The sequence below is a fragment of the Seriola aureovittata genome, chromosome 17 (assembly GCF_021018895.1).
Source record: "Seriola aureovittata isolate HTS-2021-v1 ecotype China chromosome 17, ASM2101889v1, whole genome shotgun sequence".
In the NCBI taxonomy this organism is placed as follows: domain Eukaryota; kingdom Metazoa; phylum Chordata; class Actinopteri; order Carangiformes; family Carangidae; genus Seriola; species Seriola aureovittata.
Window position 1 is genome coordinate 5,788,875 of NC_079380.1, and position 20,682 is coordinate 5,809,556.

At 42.8% G+C, this 20,682-nt stretch overlaps 1 long non-coding RNA gene across 2 annotated transcripts in view; it reads left to right on the forward strand.

Moving 5' to 3' along the window:
* The first annotated feature begins 1,060 nt into the window (after positions 1-1,060).
* The window catches only part of LOC130185655 (uncharacterized), a 61,320-nt gene continuing 41,698 nt past the window's right edge, over positions 1,061-20,682 (forward strand). Inside the window, exons 1-3 of one of the 2 annotated variants that reach the window (XR_008830185.1) lie at positions 1,061-1,087; positions 1,582-1,741; positions 8,015-8,658. This is a non-coding gene — a long non-coding RNA (uncharacterized LOC130185655). Of the gene's footprint in view, positions 1,088-1,581; positions 1,742-8,014; positions 8,659-20,682 lie in introns of those variants that run through there. The other variant, XR_008830186.1, reaches the window with a different exon arrangement.

Sequence of the window (20,682 nt, forward strand, 5' to 3'; positions counted from 1 at the left end):
TTTTATATTTATTTATGGATTATTACTGAGAATACTGTTTGTAACTTAGTGGTAGGTTTTCCCTGTTTGTTTTCTAAGGTGCTGAGCTGGGAAATGAATGAAGGTGTTGGAATTGATGTGTAAAATGTGGACTGTGATGTTGATGTTTTTCCACAAGAGGGCACACCTCGCCTGCTTTGTCAGATGTCTCCTCCTGCTCATGTTGACGTCTATGGATTCACTTGCCAGGGTTCAGGTGTGTGTGTTTTCTACTGCACCAAGTCTCTACAGAGGTACGCAACCAGCCTATAACAGTTTAATGTTGAGATCTGACATTGCAGATAGACTCTCTACGACATCTTTTTGATTGAAATTCTCCTCTCAGTTTCTTTGTGATTGCAACTGTGTCTGCAGCTCAGCTGTTCAATGCAAATCATGTGTGATTTTTGCCCGATATGATGCTCCTGCTGGCAGTTACTAGGTTCAATTTATTTGAAAGTTTGCGCATCGACGGATAAATTAGTGCGTCTGGTTAGGTAACCTCATCAAAATCATTTTGTCTTTTTCAAACAGAGACCTGAAAACAAAGAATGATATTTACAGACCTTACATACAACCATATAACTTCCTGCAGTTAAAAAAACATAAAGTCTGATAACCAACAAATACAAAATACACATTTAAATGCACAGTTAGGGACCAAGCAGTCAAAGGACAAGTGAGCACAGGTTTACTTACACCCAAAAACAGGTCACAAATACAGATGAATGAAAATAAGAAATTTGGTAAATAACAGGGCTTTTAAAAGAGGTCAACCAAACAGAAATCTACTCAAAAAGCATAAAAAAAAATACTTCTAACAGGACAGAACTCAACTAATTGGCTTAACAATATTAGACAGGAGGGACAGTTATAAACTGGCTGATCAGCTCATTAGGAACAAAAAGGGGAAAATAACACAGATAATAACTAAAACTCACTAGAAAGAAACAACATCACCCCCATGATGATACAGCCCTTGGTCTGGTCCATTTCTTGGGCCTCTGTATTTAAACTGGCTCCACCCTCTTTTGGCCAAACCAGGAAGGAGGGTTGACGCAGCAGACAGGTAACTCAAACACAAAGCGAAATGAATTCATTCAACTTATCCACACTGACAATGAGAGAACGATGTGAACAAAATGTGCGCGCCTCATTTAGAATAATAACAAAACAGTACGGTGTCAAAATGTGACAATAAACAAAATCCTAAACCAAACAACCAAACTGTGATCGTGTGACTGCAAAGAAAACTAACACAGACTGTGGTAATGATGCAAGTGAGCACGTGGAGAACCATAAACCTGTCTCTGGATTTGTATGTTGAGTGTGGAGAGTGCAGAGTGTTACCATATTTCTATTTCAATTGTGTGGCAATGCAGGAATGCAAGTTGTCACATGTTCCCTATCACAGCTCTTTGCAATACAATGTCATGCCAGTTACAGTATAGAGGCAGTGGCCGAGCAATAAATGCTACTTTTGTGAATTTTATGACGTTGAGGTGGTCGATGTTATTTCATTGTGTAAGCTCCCATTAATTGTCCCATTTATCCTTCATTTAGTGCCTTATGAAAGAGTTACGGGCTCCGCTGCTTCTCATCACATCTCCAATGAGCTGAGAGTCACCATAACACCTCTTGACCTGTGCTGGGATCTCAGAGCGTTGATCCAGGTCCAGACGCACCACCCCCTCCGTCCCCCAGCTGGACAACGCTGGAACAGGTAGGCCAACACGAGTGGATGTTTTAAACCCTCAACACCTGGTGTAATGGAAGCTTGCGGCCTCTTCCTTCCAGAGACCTCCACCTCTGCAGCATCACATCTGAGCCAGTAAATTGCTTGTTATTCAAATCAAACTGGCTCTGTGTAATCCGTCTCACTTAGGATGGGTGTCAAAACGCCAACTGCATGCCGCAGGCACTCAGTTTAAAGCATCCAGGGGTTTTTCCCACCAGTTGTGTATAAGTTTCACAGCCGCCTTCGCCTGTCGTTTTTAATGTGTCTCGAGCGTAAGGGAACTATCCTCAAGGAGTTCTTGCTCGCTCTTTACGCGTCACAATTTCTGTCTGCTGAATTTCAGACGCAGCTCTCGTATGAGCCTTATTTGCATGCCACAGCTGCAACCTGTTGTCTAAATACTCTGTCGTATTTATCATTGCACCTCTGCGTTTTAGTACTTTGTTGTCCTCAGCGAGGTTCTTCAATATTTCAGGCATGTTTCAAAGTATCACAATGACTGAGAAAAAACATTTAATTGAAAGGTTTCCCTGGCAACAGCTGAAGGAAATTTAAAGTGTTATATACAGTTTGATACTATGTGTGTGTATGAATATAAATGTGTGAGCTACCTTTTTGCCCATCTCCATCATCTCTCGTAATGAGAAGATCTGACCTATCAACCTTTGCAGCCACAGCTTTTCATTTTAATGACGTTGGCTTATAAGCATTCTTTACCAGCCACAGTTTCACTGCTGTGAAAGGTCGAAGCATGAGGAGGATTTCATGGCGGCCTGCGGGCTTCTGTTTGCTCATGTGCAGCATCCATAGCTAAGGAAGCAGCCATCTTGCCTGAGGTGTCTTGAATGCACCTGTCTGGGGTTTTGGAGTTTAAAGACAGACAGCGACGACTGAGGTCTCTGCTCTGGGAGTAACAGAACAATATCACCGCTTCGTTCCCTCTCTCCTCCTCTGTGGTACTTGACTAAAACCCATCAGGATTAATTAACCAACAGAAAGAGGAGAGACAGAACAATGAAACTCTTCAAATATCTCAGCTCATGCCTAATCAATGTCCACTTAATTTGAAGGTTTGATGTTCAGATCCTTTTCTTGTGCTGTTCACAAAATGCTGTTTATTTCCCTTCCTCCCACTCCAAGTTCTCTTCCTATCTGACAGTGTTGGCACTGCAGGTTGAGGGAGGGGAACCAGAGAGAAAGCGGTGATAAGTGAAATTAAAAACCCATTCACTCTCCTCAGTCATCCATTTGGAGGCTGGCCAAAGGAGAAGCAGCTGTTGGGCTGGCAATGAGAGAGAGAGAGAGAGAGAGAGAGAGAGAGAGGAGAGAGAGAGAGAGAGAGAGAGAGAGAGAGAGAGAGAGAGAGAGAGAGAGAGAGAGAGAGAGAGAGAGAGAGAGAGAGAGAGAGAGAGAGAGAGAGAGAGAGAGAGAGAGAGAGAGAGAGAGAGAGAGAGAGAGAGAGAGAGAGAGAGAGAGAGAGAGAGAGAGAGAGAGAGAATCATGCACTTTTCCCTTTGAAAAGAAGCTGCCTAATAAAAACTCTCTGCACTCAGAACTAGTGGCTTATATAATCAATTGCTTTTAATGTCTCTCATCCAAAATGGCACCTTTAAGACCGAACATGCCGTTTACCAGCAAACAGCTCATCCTGATAACCACACGGCACTTTCATTACAAAATAATATGCACTGATTAAGATGAAGGGAGCAACAGAATTCATTTTAATTACTGCAATGCAGTTGGACATAGATGTAACCTTTACCTCACCAGGTGCTGTTTGGTTTGGTGTCGTGTCTGGTGTTTGAGTGTCGGTCACAGGGAGGAAACTCTGACCTAAAGTTTAGTCTTATTTATTCTTTCTTTAAAAAGAAGAAACAAGTCAGGTCTGCGTTTCCTTTGCTCTTTACTCTGAAATGGTATTACAGGTTGGTGACATGAAATTCTTCTATCACATCGTATGTTTTTATTTCTCGGTATTGACACACAGTAATATATCATGATGTAGTTTTTGTGGAAACTCATTTGAGAAACAATCTCGAGGTAACAATGTTTTTGGCTAATTCAGAGAACCGACCACCTGAAACATTAAGGCAATTCGTCAGATTGATGAAGTCGAGTGGTTTAAACCCGGTGTTGCTGTTAGTCAGTCCTGCTCAGCAGCATAATACAGTCAGACATTTAAAGGGATAGCTTCCTCTGTATAAATGGTATTGACAAATTCCTATCAACTCATAGGATATATCCTCATGTCGCCCAGCTCTTCCTAATCGGTGAATAGATTTTTTTCATTGACTGTTAGTAAAGATGGACCTAGCCTCTGTCACGTCACTGAAGAGCGGATTTGAATCTCAGAGTGAGCCGCCTTAACAAAATGTAAACAGTTATCATGAAGGGGGAAAACAGTCTTTTGTACCAGGCTGTAAACATTACAAACATTACATTATTCCTGCCATAAACATGGACATTTTAACATGGGAGTGACTTTTGGAAACAGCCTCAAGTGGCCTTTCAATTTAATTTTTTTATTTATTTATTTATTTTCCCTGCGGTGCAATATGACATTCAAAAAAACTCAAAAGCAACATGTCCATCTTGGGACAAAGTCATGGTTCTTTGCTATGAATAGTTTTCAATGTAACTGCCTCCTATCAAACAAATAGACCCTCAAATTGCAGTGAAGGTTTGGGTTTTATTTGATCAAGTTTCGACTTAACTATCTGCACAGCTGGATAAGAGTTGTGGGGGTGTATGAGTGATTTGGGTGAACCAAAGCTCTGATCTATCTGAGCACTGAGAGTCCACTACAGGAGGAGAAATCCTAATATTATACTTTTAAGTGGTCACAGCGTACTTGCGCTGCTCCTGCTTCATTTTCTATGAAGGCACCACAGAGATGATAGCGTCCCCGTCCTCTGTCATCTGCAGAGGTGAGAGCTCTTGGCTGAGATTGCTTCTGGTGTGTCATCATCCAGTATGACGGCTCTCTGTCCACCTGTTGTCCCTGCTAGATGCTTGTCATTGCCAAACTCCTCTCAAATGTGAGTGTGGAGTCAATGTAATAATCTCCTTGGCCAGTGTGTCGCCCGATAAACACTTTGCAGGCGCACTGACACACCCAGAGATGATGCACTTTGCTCCCAGCTGAGAAGGTCCCATCTGGAATCAGCCATTGATTTTTAGTCAGAGTTTTTTTTTTTATGGCCGTGAAAACAACCCCTGCGTGCCAGCGCCTTTAGAGTGGGGATCAAATTCCCTAATCTTTATCCAAATCAAAGGCTGTACACTTCAAAGTGACTGAATCAGCAGAGATTCACACAGAGCACCAACACCAGAGCAGGAGGAAGAAAAAAAAAAAAAAAAAAAAAGAAGCTTCGCTCTCACTTTGCTGTCCAAACTCATTTTAACTCCAGTCTTTCTTCTCCCTCCTCGTCTTTCCAGTGAGTTTGCAGCAGCATTGTGCTTCATTGTGTGTGTGTGTGTGTGTGTGTGTGTGTGTGTGTGTGTGTGTGTGTGTGTGTGTCTGTATGTGTGTGCATGTGTGCGTGCGCTGTGATGGACAGTCATAAGAGAGAAAACTTGGAGGGCCAGGAGGATGGATGGTGTGCAGAGGCAGGTTGGTGGTGGAGGGGAGGGGATGTGGAGGAGCGGAGCCTGGGTGTGGTGTGGTTATCTCCTCTGTGCAGATGAGAACATGTCTTTGCCTGCGGGATGCTGCTCTTTCTCAGGCCAAGGACAGCATCCATGTGGTGAAAGGGATTATGGGCATGCCGTTCCCAGTCTCTGCCTTTAGGGAAGCTGGGATCTGCACTTGGTTGTCTTGTTTGTTGGCCATTTTCTGCGTATGTAATTAGCATCCTTAATGGCCCTAATTAGGGCCTGCATAGTTTGCGTTAATTTCAAAAGCAAACCCTTTACGTACAGATGATGAATAGATACAGGAACTGAGATTTAGCTGAGAGAAAATGTCTCACTCCCCATAGACAGGATAGCAACCCTCATTTCATATCAAACATTTTAAGATTATTGATTTTTCTTTCTTTATTTCCATTTCCTGACTCTGAGAAAACAATTTGCTGAACTGTTTCTGGAGTTTGGCTTCAACAGGAGAGCTCTTGTGTTGACTAAAGTCACAGAGAGAAGTAAAGTGAAAAAGCAGTGACAGGATCACTTCACAAGGTGCCCACTCCTCCACCTGCCTCATGATAATTCCTTACTGTAAACAACAAAAGGTACTATTATCATCCCTAACCAGGGACAGGATTAGACACGTCCTCATTTGCATGGATTTCCACCCCAAAATAATAATAAGGAGGTACAAATAAGGAAGAAATAGAGACAAAAGGTGAAGTTAATTTATGGAAAGCTTGGCTGCTCCAATGCTCACTGCTTTGATGCTTAATCCGTTATTAACCCCACCACAACATTAGGCATACACACATGACCATGCACGTGTGCACGCAGCTACTTTTTGCGCGCACACACACATACACACCTTCAAGAGCTGAGGATTCCTGAGTCAGGGTGAACCAGGTACTGAAGCCAATATAACCCCTCTGGGAAATAAAGATAGGCTGAGGAGTGAGATGAGGCCACTGTGAAGACACGCCGCAGAGCAACAACCCAATCCCACTTGTGTTTACTCTCACCGGTTTCCAGGGCGATGGCAAGAGGCTCTGCCTTTCCTGTAGAGGCAAACCCACTTAGAGGAGAAAATTTCGGCCTTGAGAATAAAAAGTGTGTGTGTGTGTGTGTTGGGGGGGGGGGGGGGGGGGGTTTCATTACCAGTGCCATTTTCTCTTTGTGCAGCAGACTTCTTTTCTGAATGCAACAATAGTGCGCGTGTGCTTGTGTGTGTGTGTGCATGTGTTAACAAGAGAAACTGTTTTCTAACCTGAAAGCTTCTTGGCTTAATTATTGAACTATCTTTGAGATAGACATGTCACATCTTAGGTACTATGCACTGATTTCTTTGTGCTAATAAGTACATTCCTAGTCATTTAAGTACACTTTAATACACAGAGTAAAAGTAAATGTGCACACATGACCGTGTGTGTGTGTGTGTGTGTGCGTGTGTGTGTTCTCACCCAGTGATTTGCTGTTGAGTGTTTTCCTCCGTGAAGCAGTCAGGATATGCAGAGATGAGCTCCATTGTTGGCATAAATTGCTTGGCCCAGGCACGCTGCCTCTCCACTGGGCACACCCCCCCCCCCCCACTCCCTCATACTGATCGATCTAATCCTTGGCTATAATGAGTTTCTCTGTCTGAGAGCGAGGGGTGGGCCAGGCCACGAAGTGGCGAGGAGGGTGAGCGGGAGTCGGAGAGACGAGGGATACAGTTGTTGGTGTTGTTGGTGATTAAGGAAGACGGACTCAGCCGGTGAGAAGTGGCTGCGATATTTACAAGACCTGTTACGATGTACAGAGTTATCAAGCTGTGATCTGACAGCAGATTCATGAGGTGAACTGTTGGAGTGAAGGAATCCCACACTAGTATTGCATTGCATGATGGGATACTGTAAAGCTACATCCAGATGTACTGAAATACGACCCATCTTGAACCAGCTGTAACAAGTATTTCCATTATTGATGAACATATTTAGAACGTTTCAATACATGCCATTACATTTTTAAAATATTATACATGAAAACATTTTTTGAGTTAAACCAATCACATTCCCAGTTGATACTTTGATCTAAAATGTTGTATTTGTATGTATGTTGTAACTTCATGTAGAATGATTGTCCCTTTCCAGTTATAAAACCCTGTGTCAGAGTATTATAAACCCTTTCAGTGTTTTGGTGTTAATTAAAGTCATAAGATATTGAACTCATATTCATAAATATTTATTACTCAAACCGTTCTTCCTGGATTTCATTTAATCATCTCACCACTACCTGAAGCAACACACACTCACTTATGTAGTGTTGCTGTTCCGACTGCTCATTTACCTGACTTAAGTCTAACATGTAATATTAATGTGCTAATCTAGTTTTTCTACAGCATCCAAATAGCTGTAGTCATGAAACGGGCTAGCTACCTGCCTAGAATGTCTATCAGTAGCATAAATTCAATATTACACTTTTCAGACATTGGGCAAAATAGTGCAAAAGTACAAAGTGGGTGTACATACATAATTTCTGGATGCTCAACCCCAGAACACGCCAAGAACCACCCCACAAATATAGTGCATGCTCAGCTGGAAGATGGATGAAGCCAGGGAAGTAACAATGAAAGGCAATCTTGCTTCCCTCTTGCAGAGACCAGAGAGCCAAAGAGACGAATAGCAAAAGTGAGAAGCTGAGACAGAACAGACGGGACTGCCTGTAGTTCACAGACCGACTGTCCATCATCTCCCAGAGAGCCGGCACTCTGCACATCAAGGTAGAAGACATGAAGATTTCTCACTTCATAAAAAGGCTTTAGAGGAGCAATAAGTCACACAGAGCCAACTTCTCTGTGAATATATATCGCTCCTCTCTGAACCTTCACACACTGTGTCCAACAGGCCTCCATACGTCTGCTCTTCTTCTTCTCATCCCTTATCCTCAAGGAACTTGAGACAAAAGAAGCGAGTGCACTGTCTATTAAGTTTAAACACGATGACATGAACTTTCTCCTCTCTAAGAACAGATCACCATTTTTTATGTATTTCATGTAAGTGTTAGCTCTCTTTCATCTGTTACTGCAAAAAGTTGTAGAGTCATAGCCAAGCAGGGCTGCAAACTATGAAATGAATCTGTCTGTTAGTTACTGTTTAATCTGCCAATGATTGATTTTCATGTCAGGAAATAGTCAAACAGCCTTCGCAGTTTCCCAGAAAACGAGGTTGCATCCTCAAATTGCTCGTTTCATCTGATTAGCAGCCCAAAAACAAATATATATATATTCAATTTACAATGATTTTAAATGGAGAAAAGTAGCAAATTCTCCTATTTGAAAAACTGAAACAAACAAATGTTGCATTTTTGTTTGATTAAACAAGTCAAATGATTATCAAATTTTTGGTTGATTTTATGAAGTGCCAGCCAACTGATTCCATACTGATTGGCTCATCTGTGTAGGCAAGGATCTGAAACAGTGCTGCTGTGTCTTCACGTGCTCTGCGTACCTTTGCATGGTCGAGCATCTCTTAGCGGTTTAGCAGGTTCGACTGTAGCTAATCTGACCACCACGTGCCTTCAAGGCAACAGCCCGGCATGACGGAGCAGTCCGCGTGAAAGGCCTCTTTGTCGAGCCGTGTCATCATTTGTATTCAGCAGGATCAAAGTCTCCTCAGCTGCTTTAGAATGTGTCCTGTGGCTAGTGTTGCTGGAGCAGTGAATGACAATGTCAAGGGATGCAGAGGAGCTGCGAATTTACATAGAAATGGCCCTCGATATGAATGTGTAAGGAATCAAATCAGAGTCAGAAATTTGGGATTGTGTGCGTATGTATCGGTGCCAGCCTTTGCACGTCTGTGCCTCTGAATGTGTTTGTGCGTGAGTGTGAGTAGTAGCTTATGTTTTGAGGGTGATTGAAGTGTACATGGGGCTGCATGAGAAAAGACTGACGGGATTGTTGAAGTCAATCTCATGACTACTTTACTCGCCACATCCCATCTTCTTTTTTGGCCTTCTTACCTTTATTGGATTGTATAACAGTGAAGTTTCAGACACCTCAGTCCTGTAGCCCCCATGATGCCTTGCTTGACCATATGGATAATGTAAAAGTTTTGGTATTGCTACATAGACAACATTAACAACAACAGCTGTTTGCTTACTAGTCTAGAGGAAAGGTTGCGAGTTCAGCATCGAACTTCATTCCTTTACTCACCAACAGCTGTCTCCAGCTGTGGAAAGCAATGCCAGTGTTAACTCTTGTCTCTATCACGTCTTGTTCTTCTTCTTCTACTGAAGTTAGCACGCTAAACAGCTAGACCCGGCCCGTCTCATCACTTTTGAGACTGTCCTGTAAAATACGAGCCCGGGTTATCATGACCTGTAGTTGCGTTTTGTTGTCATTGTTTGTTGTTATTGTGATAGGGGCAAAGGGAAACGTGCAGTGATGTAGTATAGAAAGAGACAAAGTCTGTGTCAGGAGGAGGTTGTGGTAGATGGATGGGTCAACAAAAAACACAGGAATATGACACAGGAGAGCAGAGTTCAATTCCCATGGGAAACCAGCAGTCAATCTTGTTTTTATCCATGACCTTTCGACAAAGTTTAACCACGCTGTTTCAGGAAACAATCCTATGCGTCGTATCAGAGGGTTGAAATAATGACCTGTATGGTTGTTCAGGTTGGAGAAGTTGCTCTGAAGTACTCAGCACTGCTCAGAGGACAAATTATAACCTCTTGTCTTGTAAACGCAATGACGGCCGAAGCTCTGGTCAAACAACAATCACCACCACACACTCCCAGCAAGAAACCACGTCTTACAAATAACCCCCCTCGATAAACCACTCCCAAATTTATTAATGTGGAAGCACTGATAAAATTCACAACTTTTAACTGTTCATCACCTCACCATTGATAAGGAATGGAATCAATGAGGTAGCTAAATATGCTACTGCTTTAAAAAAAAAAAAAAAAAAGATTAGGCCTTTAATCTTCAGCAGCACTAACCCACATGCTGTGTAAGTGCACCTTAAAGACTTCCGACAGCTTGATCTGGATTTCTACATGAAGAACTCATTTGTTTCACTAAGTGGTCAAATCAGCTGTAATCTTGCAGCCCTGCCAGGCGGCTACATGTTGCATCTTGGCCTTTCTGCTCTTCATCACTCAGAGGAAGGCTGTCAGAGCATACACTGATTACGCTGTGGCCCCACTGACATCCGCCGTCTTCATTATTATGGCAGACACACAACAGAAAATCAATAGGGTCGTTGTAGACTTAATAAAGGTAATTTCTCTGCGGCCCTGCCTCATGCGGCACCAAAGGACCAGGATTATTCCTTAGACTTATTTCATCCTTCTACGCTGCTCAGTTTGTAGCAAAAATTCAGGAGAGATCGATTCATCAGCCATCAAAACTTTCAAAAGCAGATTGTGAAAGAGAAGGGTGAGGGCTTTATTTAAGGATTTGAATGCAGCGGGACTTTTCAATCGAATGCCTTGTTTTTGTGTAGTGAATAGGATATTTTTGTGAGCCCTCTTGGTTCTCCTTTTCTTTTTTTTAATCTTTTTTCTTTGAAAATGTTAGAATTTGAAAGTGAATACGAATCAAACTGATCAGGCATTTCACAGTCCTCTACACAGCACAGCATCGACGTATTATATTCACTGTCTCTTTACAGTATCTGCAACTTGAAGGGGGATCTTATTTAAAGAAAATGAGCACTATCCGTGTTAGCATTTCCACGCTCGAGTATTGTTCGTGCCTGGACTGTATATTTGACTGATTAGTGCATAAACAACACTATATTACTGTATATAGGTTTTACATTATATATGATGCAACATTGTCATCTTCTGCACAGTTGATTGCAACTGAGATAATGACACCACACATCAATGCACGCAGTCTCACATTTTATGTAAATCTGTCTCCTCCATCTGGAGTTTTTTACAGTGAACAGCAACACTCCTATCCAAATATACAAACCATGTACATGTTATCTGCATCTATAATTTGAATATGTGTTGACATATGTCTTTCACAGCACAGATTTACATACATACAAATAATTTTCTGTACATACATACCACAACCCCCTGTGGGCAGATTGTTGTGAATTAGAAAACACAGATTCAACTTCGTCTTTTTTAGCATCTTCTTAAAGTCGTAGTTCAGGTTATTTCACGTGTGGTTGTGTGAGGTACTTGTACATAGTCGGTGTATTACCTGAAGTAGATTCAGATCGGTGCCCTCTCAGTTAAGAGAAGCAGACACAGCACAGAAGCTGAGCGATGTGCTGCTCTGGATGGAGCCATTTGCAAAAATGTGTTTTAGCCAAAAAGTCCATTGAAAAAAGCCAGTATCGATTTAGGTGTACGCTTTATTTTGAATACTTTCACAGCTTTATCTTGTCGTCAAACAGCTCTTTCCTACAGCGCACACTGCCCAGATCAGTTGTTTGAATCAGAAAGGGCTTAACGTTGTGCACTGTGCGTAGTAATACTGTTCAGTGGTCAGGAAGATGCAGTTCCAAAGGAAAGAGCTGTTTGATGGCAAGATAAGGTGGAGAAAATATTGAAAATATAACGTGCACTTCAACTGATATTGGGGGTTTTTTTCGGAGGGCATTTCTGAAAAGTGGCCAAGACACATTTTTGCAGCTGGTCCCATCCACAGCAGCACATCGCTCAGCTTCTGCGCTTGGCATACTGCATGCACAAAGTGTACATAGAGTTCCTACTATGGAAGTAATATTATTGTCCCCTAAGAAAAATCATAAGCCAAAAAATAAATAAATAAAAAATAATAGCAGACTTCTGCTGAGAGGAGTGAGAGAGAGCATTTAAATGACTGTTGCAGGGTGGACAAGAGGCTGGATAAGACGCTGGTTAAAAAGGATTGTCTAAGCTGGTGTGTAGCTTTTGGCAAGAGATTATATCATAAATAGGGAAGTGTGGTGGAGCTTGCCTCGCAGCCATGCATCAGATCAAGGACAGTTTCAGCCTGTACACTATTAAGATTTAAGTTTCTGGATTAAAAACTCTTTTTAAAGTAGTTTTAGTCTGTTCAAAGTTTCTCTTCGTCTCCAACTGGACGAGCAAGTTAATCTGCTGTAGCTGGAGCAGAACATGAGGGAGGACGCAGCTCGACCAGCAGAGCCATGCAGAACTATGGAAATATCCAAACCGAGTTTAGTGTTGTCAGTGCCATCCTGAATACACAGGAAAGCTTAAATATTGTGAGATGTAATGTCTCTTTCTGAGTCTTCTGCGAAGCAGGTCGACTGGCCTCTGTGGACATGAACGCCGTAGGCGAGCCCAGGTGAGCTGCCTGAGAAGACAGTGGCCTTGCTTCAGCCCGGGGTCTTGTTGTTTTGTGCGTGTTGACATGAGGTTCGATGTTTATCATCTCGTCTCGTCTCTCCGCTCCTGACATACCTTTGGATTTAAAGTGCCCCCTTTATGAATTTTAATGTCCACTCCTGATCTTGACCCACTGACTACATTGAAAATCTCAGATGCCAAGAAACACAGACTCGCTTTTCCAGCAATGTGCTCGGTGTGCTAACAAAACAGGCACATGGGAGCAAGGGTGGGTGGTGTTCACTAAAAGCGAAGAGTGTGCTGAATTATTTAATTGACATTGAGAGGCCGAGTGGTGAATAAGGAGGGAATCAGAATTCATAGAAGGGAGTTTGCTGGCTACAAAAGATAAAATATATTCTTTTCTGTATGTTAAGAATATCATATGTTTTGGTTTATCTGTAGACGCACTGTAACGTACAAGAGCTAGCTTACAACTAACTAACTGAAAGGATAGTTCTGGTTTATTAAAACTTGGGTCTTAAATTCATAGTCTTGTCCATTATTCCTATTAATAACAAGGATGCAGTCACCAAATTAAATGCCGAAGATCTGGGAACAGGTAGTCAGACGGTCATACAGGTTAGCCAAACTTATTTGGAAGAGAAAATAAATTCCTGACCTTCTGTAGTTGTGCTCACACAGTGTTTATGTGCAATGAAGGATTATTACTGAGATTATGTGAGGTCACCTTTGTTTTGTCCTGCAAGTAAACTGGTAGATAATCAGGTTAAAATGTCAGATTGTTTACAACGTGTCTGATCAGCTGATAGCTTGTATTTCTTGCTCTATCTCACTTTATAGTTATGCTGCCGCTATGCTTCCAAATCTCAGCAGTTATCTCAGTGAGTATATTGTTTTAATAACCAACAGAAACGATGAGGACCCCCCCCCCCCAAAAAAAAGATGTTAATTTGTTATTGTTATTTTGTTAAAGAGGAAATCACCATAGCAGTTATTTGAATGAAGGACACAGCTGCAGTTAGGTGTGTGTGTGTGTGTGTGTGTGTGTGTGTGTGTGTGTGTGTGTGTGTGTGTGTGTGTGTGTGTGTGTGTGTGTGTGTGTGTGTGTGTGTGTGTGTGTGTGTGTGTGTGTGTGTGTGCATGAATACAAAGATGCAATGACCAGTGGGGAGTAAATGGGCAGCCTGCCCTCACAGGGGGCCACTGTGACACAATGACTTGCATCAACATACATATCCCAGCATGCACGCTGGTTTTAATCCATGCTACCCTTCCCACTCCTCCCCCTCCACGCCTTACCACTCTCTACTCTCACTCATTCTCCTTCCTCACTCACACACAAACCACACACACACACACACACACACACACACACACACAGAAAAAACAGACGCCGGCGATTTGCATGGAACACCGTGCCCGTCATGCCAGTGAGAATTAGTAATGTGACACAAATCAGCCCACTTTGTTTCATCAAGGAGTGACACTGAGCCAGTGGGCAGTCTAAACCAGCACCTCGCTGCCTCCTGACTGCTGCCTTTTTGACTTTGAAGGCTGCTTTTGCTCACCTTCAGTGTCTGTTTGCAGGCAAAGTTTAATCCCAGATCGACAGCTGCACGGCAGAATACAAGCAGTGAATACTGAGTGGTGTCACTCACATATTGTTTTGCATGGTGTGTGCTTCACTGAGGCGGCAGTTTTTCTTTACATCATCATCCGGTTTTCTCTTTCATATACGTGTGTGTGTGTGTATATATATATATATAACAGTAGGCTGGTTGGTTAAGCTTACATGTCTATATTGAGTAAACATGAGCAACATATGCCCGTGTTTCTGTCTGAAAGCATACTGTCTTGTTTTGCTTGTATGTATCATTGTGTGGCTGAGTGCTTCATGAGCGATTCTCTCGACAGGCTGGGTTATAATGAGATCCCTGGGGCTGAACACAGGCTGCCTGTAAAACAACAGATGTGACTGGACCCCCTCAGTCTCCCCTTTCTCCCCACTAGCTGACAGGGCTGTCACTCAGCGGGAAGCAGGATGACTGACAGTTGAGGGCTACTCCGGTGTAGGGGCAAGAGATGGGTGAACTGCTATGTGGAAAGGGAAGGCAGTTACCTGGGCTGACACTTGGTCCCACAGCTCTGTGCTCTCCCAAAAAAAAAAAAAAAAAAAAAAAGGTCTGATGGCTGAAACATCCCAAATGTCAACAGCTCTATCGCACCAGAGATGTGATGATGATAATGAGACCTTATACTTCTGCTGCTGGTGCTACACTTCAAAAGTATCTGATATTTAAAAGACATCTGGAGACTTCAGATAAGGTGCCATATAATCACATCAGAAATGACCAGCTAGTGATGTTTTAAATGCAGAAGGCTTGTCAAATGGAGGGGAGAAAATCAGATTCCTGATGAGTAGCCTATACTAAAAGTTTTTTTTTTTTTTTTTTTTACATCTTATTTGACATTTTGCCTTTCCCAGAATCCCACTCTCATTCAGACCCTTTATGGGAAAAATAATTCAGGGTGCGATTCTTCACCTGTCTTTCTTCTTTAAGTCCCAAGCGAGAGGCAGGCGGGGGGGGAACTGGCAGAGGCCCCCGGTCAAATGTTACTGCAGAGTGCCAGAAACATCACAATAGAGGTTCTGTGTGAGGGAAAAGAGCAAATGGGCACACACACACAAAAACATCCTGCTCCTGGGCAGACAGCCACTGGCCCACTGCAGCCTCTCAGTCAATAGGCGTGTATTGTGCTTCTTCCAACAGGAACCTGCTGCAGAAACCTGTTACTGCGTCGTGTGCAGGCCAGAGCAAAGTTGAACAATTAGCCAAAGGTTGCATGAGGTAGAACCACGCCGCTCTGTTTTTTAAGGATCAGGCAAAATTCAACATTTTTCACACAGTCAACACAAGTAAATAGGACATTGTCTCTGGAAAGCCTCTGCTGTTTTTAGCCACGCTATGTCAGCAACTATTGAAAAGACTACCATGAAACTTTGCACTGATATGCATGGTCCCAAGAGGATTAGTCACACTGACCTTGGTGATGACTAGTCCTTTAGCACCACCGGCAGGTTGACGTTTTTGGTTTTGACTGACATATCTCAACAACTATTGAATGGTTTGCCAACATTGTTCATGTTCACCACAGGATGAATTGTAATAGAAAAAATGCCCTGACATTTTATCTTGCACCATCATCAATACTTTTGAGCGAGTGGGTCTACCTGCAACATTTATAACATTAGTACATTTGTGTGAAGTGTGAATCAGCAAATGTAAACATGCTGACATACTAAAGTAAGCTGGTTACCGAGGTAAACATTAGACAGCGGCATGTTAGAATTGTCACCGTTTGCTTTTAGCTTTTACCACACCACTGTTCCTGTGTGTATGAATTCCATTCACTTTCCATTGGAAGTAGGGATCTCACAGACTGTTTGCATGGCTAAATATCCCTTGTGGAAAAAGCCCGCTCTTTAGTAATTTTCTGAATGACACTTTAACCCAACTCTGACCCCGGCTTGTGTTTACAAAACATACAGTATATTAGCACTGGACATATTAGTGCAAAAATTGTAATCTAACAGTGGATCTGAAATATTTTAAGGCTGCAGTGTTGTACACTAGTTAATCCCTGTGCAGTACCTCCCTGGTTTCTTTATGAGACAACATGTCATTAGCAAGATAATCAAGCTTGTTCCCATTATCACTGTTCATTTTAATGAGCTGTGTACATCCACAGTACGGCCTCCAGAGATGAGCCATCACACAAGCCCTGCTTTTCTCCAGCATGCTCTCTTAATGGGTTTCAATAAAACAATTTTTTTTTTCTTCGTAAATCTGTTATCTTTGGGGCATGAAAATTAATGTTACACTGTTAAGCACTATTTGCAGGCTGCTTATTTACAAACATTAGCAGCAACCTTAGAGCTGCATAGCATCTCCATATCTGCTCCATTGCCATTCAATCAGCACACACTGGCTGGATATTTCGCAGGCGAAATATGCAGCGTCTCCATCATCAGAGAAAACTATGATGCATGACCTGCTTGACTTGGATGATAAATGATTTATCAAAAGCACACACAACTATCCTAGGTAAGTGCTGTGGACACAGAGATGCAAGCAGGGAGAGGAATGAGAGCGAGTGATGAATCTGAGAGCAGAACGTTGAAGCTCCAGATGGTGTCAGTGACAGGTGTGATCATCATTGGGAATTACACTACACTTGTGCTACTCCGACTGCACAATGTGTGATATTTCAGCTCTAATTTCAGCTACACATCGCACCACAAGAAAAGTGCTTTGAACATGAATGGCTTCTCAAAAACAGCAGCAGCAATAGAATCAAGCAAACAGCCAATGTTTGTGCTGTAGGTGGAATGAAAAGAATAAGGTTCAAAGCATGACAAAAGGTTTGCAAAACATCAAACCAGCTTGTTAAATCAAAATCTAAGGGTTTGTAAATTTGATTTTGTAAAATAAACACTGTCAGCGTTCAACAAATCAATATATTAACGTTGAAGTTAAGTCATTTAATTATGATATATTAATTGCTGCAAATTCAAGCTCAAGGCTGTTGATATTAAAACATAATTTGAAAGAATTTGAGAATCCTGCCATTATGTAAATGATCATGAAAAAGACCACGTTTCATTTTCATCATATTTTAGGGTTACAAATTGTCTGCCAGTTTGAAAATGATCATGGATAACTACAGTTTAATGATCTGATTTAATCTTAACATTGGCAGCCGTAGACTTCCATATGATCATGTACACTGGGGAAAATATATGATTTTGTTGTTTAGATTTTTCCACTTCCTCCCAACCTTAATGCCGTTGTTCCTCTCAATCGCATCAGGGAATAAATGTGGTATTATTGAACATCACTTAAATGCCACGTAGTATAGGAACATTTACACTGTTTTCAAAGTCTTTAATACCAAATACTCTCAGGTGAACACGAGATGCTGGGTTGAAGGCATTAAAGTTGATGGTGGTATATTGTCTGAAAAATGCTGTGTATGTGACTCGGTATACTTCTGTCACCAAATACTCACCATGGAACGTTTTCAAAAACTCTGCTGTCAACTCTGGCAAAATAACTGTTTAGATTCCCCTCTCTCGTCGGCAGTTGAACAGCTACAGCTATATGGATTTGAGGGGACTTTGTTCCAGCAGAGTACTTTATCACTATTAACTTCCCTCCCAAGTGCCATCATTTTCTCTCCATTTATTCTCCCTCTCTTTCGAGACACGAGAGCACTTTGTGGCACCGTTCCTCTGTCTTCCTCGTTCCTCTCCTCAGTGTTTAAACTCCCTCATTTGTTCATGATGCAGCTGATGATGCTGTTGCCATGATCTCCATTTCAGGCTGTCTTCCTTACTCTGTTTAACACCACTTCACTTGTATGAGAAGACAGAGAGAGGGAGGGAGGAAAAAAAGGTGAGAGTGGTAAAGAGAAGATTAAGGAGAAGTGTTGTCCATTGCTCTGAATACAAATTGCAGCTGTCAGAAACTGAACTCTGATATTAACATTTGGCTCAGACAAATATGCTGGTTTGGCTTAAAGCATAGCTGCTGTTTTCACTGCATCTTCATCTCAAATACCCATTATAATTGACATTAATTCAGTGTTAGCAAGCTGTGAAAATGTAATTTCCAGTTCAAGAACTCCAATTTGAGCTTAGCTGAAGTGGAGGGCATTACATTGTGTGTTGAATTGGTTTTGCCTTGCTGAGATTGCCCCAGCTCTGCCGAGAGGGACGGGTTAATAGATCGATGGCGGAGGAGGCTGAGAGAGTGATACGGGCGGAGAGAAAAGAAAAGAGCAGGAGTGTGGTTATTTAGAGGTAAAGAGAGGAGAGAGGCATGTGGAGGTGTGAGGGGGGAGGGGGGAGGGGGTGAATGATTGGCTTGATTTCCCCTGTGTGTCTGTCATCATTGGGGAGCCGGTCCGGCTCCATCAGCCGGCCTCGAGCTCTGCTGCAGCTCCTAAAGACGCTCCTGCCGACATCACATGCCTATTTTGGTTTGATGGTCAGACATATTGGTCATCATTGCCTCTTTGCAGGAAATGAACAAACAAAGAGGAAAGCCAATTTCTTATTTGGCCTTACTTTCCCTCCCACTCTCCTATAAAAGATGGTGTGGGGATTTCCTATATTGTGTTTATTCATGCTGAAAATCTTTTATTAGGCCTTTGCTTTGTAGATGACTGTTTGCCATTTTTCTCTTTCTTCGCTATTGCTGCCTCGTTCTTCCTATTGTCCGATTCATTTTGAATGCGTGTGTGTGCGCTGCTTGTTTGTCAGCGGTGTTTGTGCTGGTGTGTTTTAAAGTTTTTGGGGGATTTCTTCTGTTTGGCTGTGTGGTTCCTCCCTAAACCGTTGGCTCCAGTCTGTGTGATAGTCTGATGTCTCTCAGGACTCCTCACAGCGAACCAGGCAACGCTGGCACGTCTTTGTGTTTATTAGACAGCAGGCATGTGTTTGGCCCCACCTGGCAGGGGGAGATAGATGGGGAGGGGGGCTTGAAGCAGTGTGAATGAGAGGACTGTTGTGACACTGTGGGGAGCGGGTGGGCATATTGGAGAGCAGCAGGTGCTCAGCCAATCTGGGAGGTGGCCTGAGCCCCCGAAACAGCCACCTCAAAGGAAGGAGAGCCCCTGATTGGCTGCCGATCAAAACTGACAGGGGCAGCGACCACGCTGCTTTGCCAAGGACCCAGTCTGAGTGCACCTGGCGCAGAGTCACATGACCGGAGATGTCTCAGACAGACCCTGTGTGTGGCGTTTGTGTGGCTGCTTTGAAGTCCTTGGTTCTGGCTTGTTTGTGTTGTGACCACATGGGGAGTGGAGGCCCGGCTCTTCCTCTCAGGAGAGCCAGTGGGAGTGGCTCTGTGTGTTTGCCAGTCGTCGTAGATGTGGCTGCTATTCAGCGGATGCCTCTTTGTTTCTCAGCTAATTTGATTTTATTCACACACCTCTCATCTCTCCAGGGGTGGCCAGTCAGTATTCAGCCTCTTTGCTATTAGAATACCAATAAAACATCCACCAGAACCAAGTAAACACTCAAACCCTGAGCCAAGAGTGTCCGCCTCCTCATCTTGTGTCTTTTGAGTGTGTACATGTAGGGCATCAAAGCCATCTGGATACACAGTATGGCGGCTGCTGCTGCTGCTGCTGCCCATATATTCCACTCAGGTTTCTGAAGCATTGGCAGAAGTAAATACAGCATTAGGACATCACTGCAAAGATAGCATTGTCAAAACACCAGAGCTGGCCTCATTTGTCAATAGAAAAGCAGAGGATGCACAGCAAAAGAACCAATGCATATTTAATGGTCGTGTAGCTCTGGACCTTTTAGGAAAACCCCACAGCTCCTGCATGATGCTAAATGGGTTTTTAAGGAACAGCCACATGCATGTGCTAGTGGCCACAGAGCGATTACTCTCTCATTAATACATATCCTTGGCTTATGATATTGTCACGTCTTTGAAACGGAGGCTGTTCTTGTTCATCCTTTTAGAGAACTGACCAAATCAAGCAGAGCAGAATGATTCACTGCAAGTCTTGACTCCTTGCTTGGACTTTTCTCCTTGACCCTGGAGGACTCCTGGCTCTGGAGGGCTGTGACACAGGGGAGATGAAATTACCCAGAGGAAATAACCCCCCCTCCCACCACTCACCCACCCCCAACTGCCGTCAACCTTCATTTACAGCTCGCAAAGAAAAACTACTGCTATTATGTCATTATTTCGAGCCACAGCAATAAAAGCCTGTAAAGGAAAATGAAGAGAGATAAGAGCGAGGGAGAGAACAGACGACGGAAAAGGACAGTCTATTGTTGTGAAATTGTTCGTTTTTTTTCTGTGTCAGGACAAAAGGGAAATCAATAGGAGATATTGATGTTGAGCTCAAGGCTCACTTGTATCGTTGCTGCGTTGTCATCCTTCTGCCGCTCACTGAATTGTGATTTTTAAAAGCGT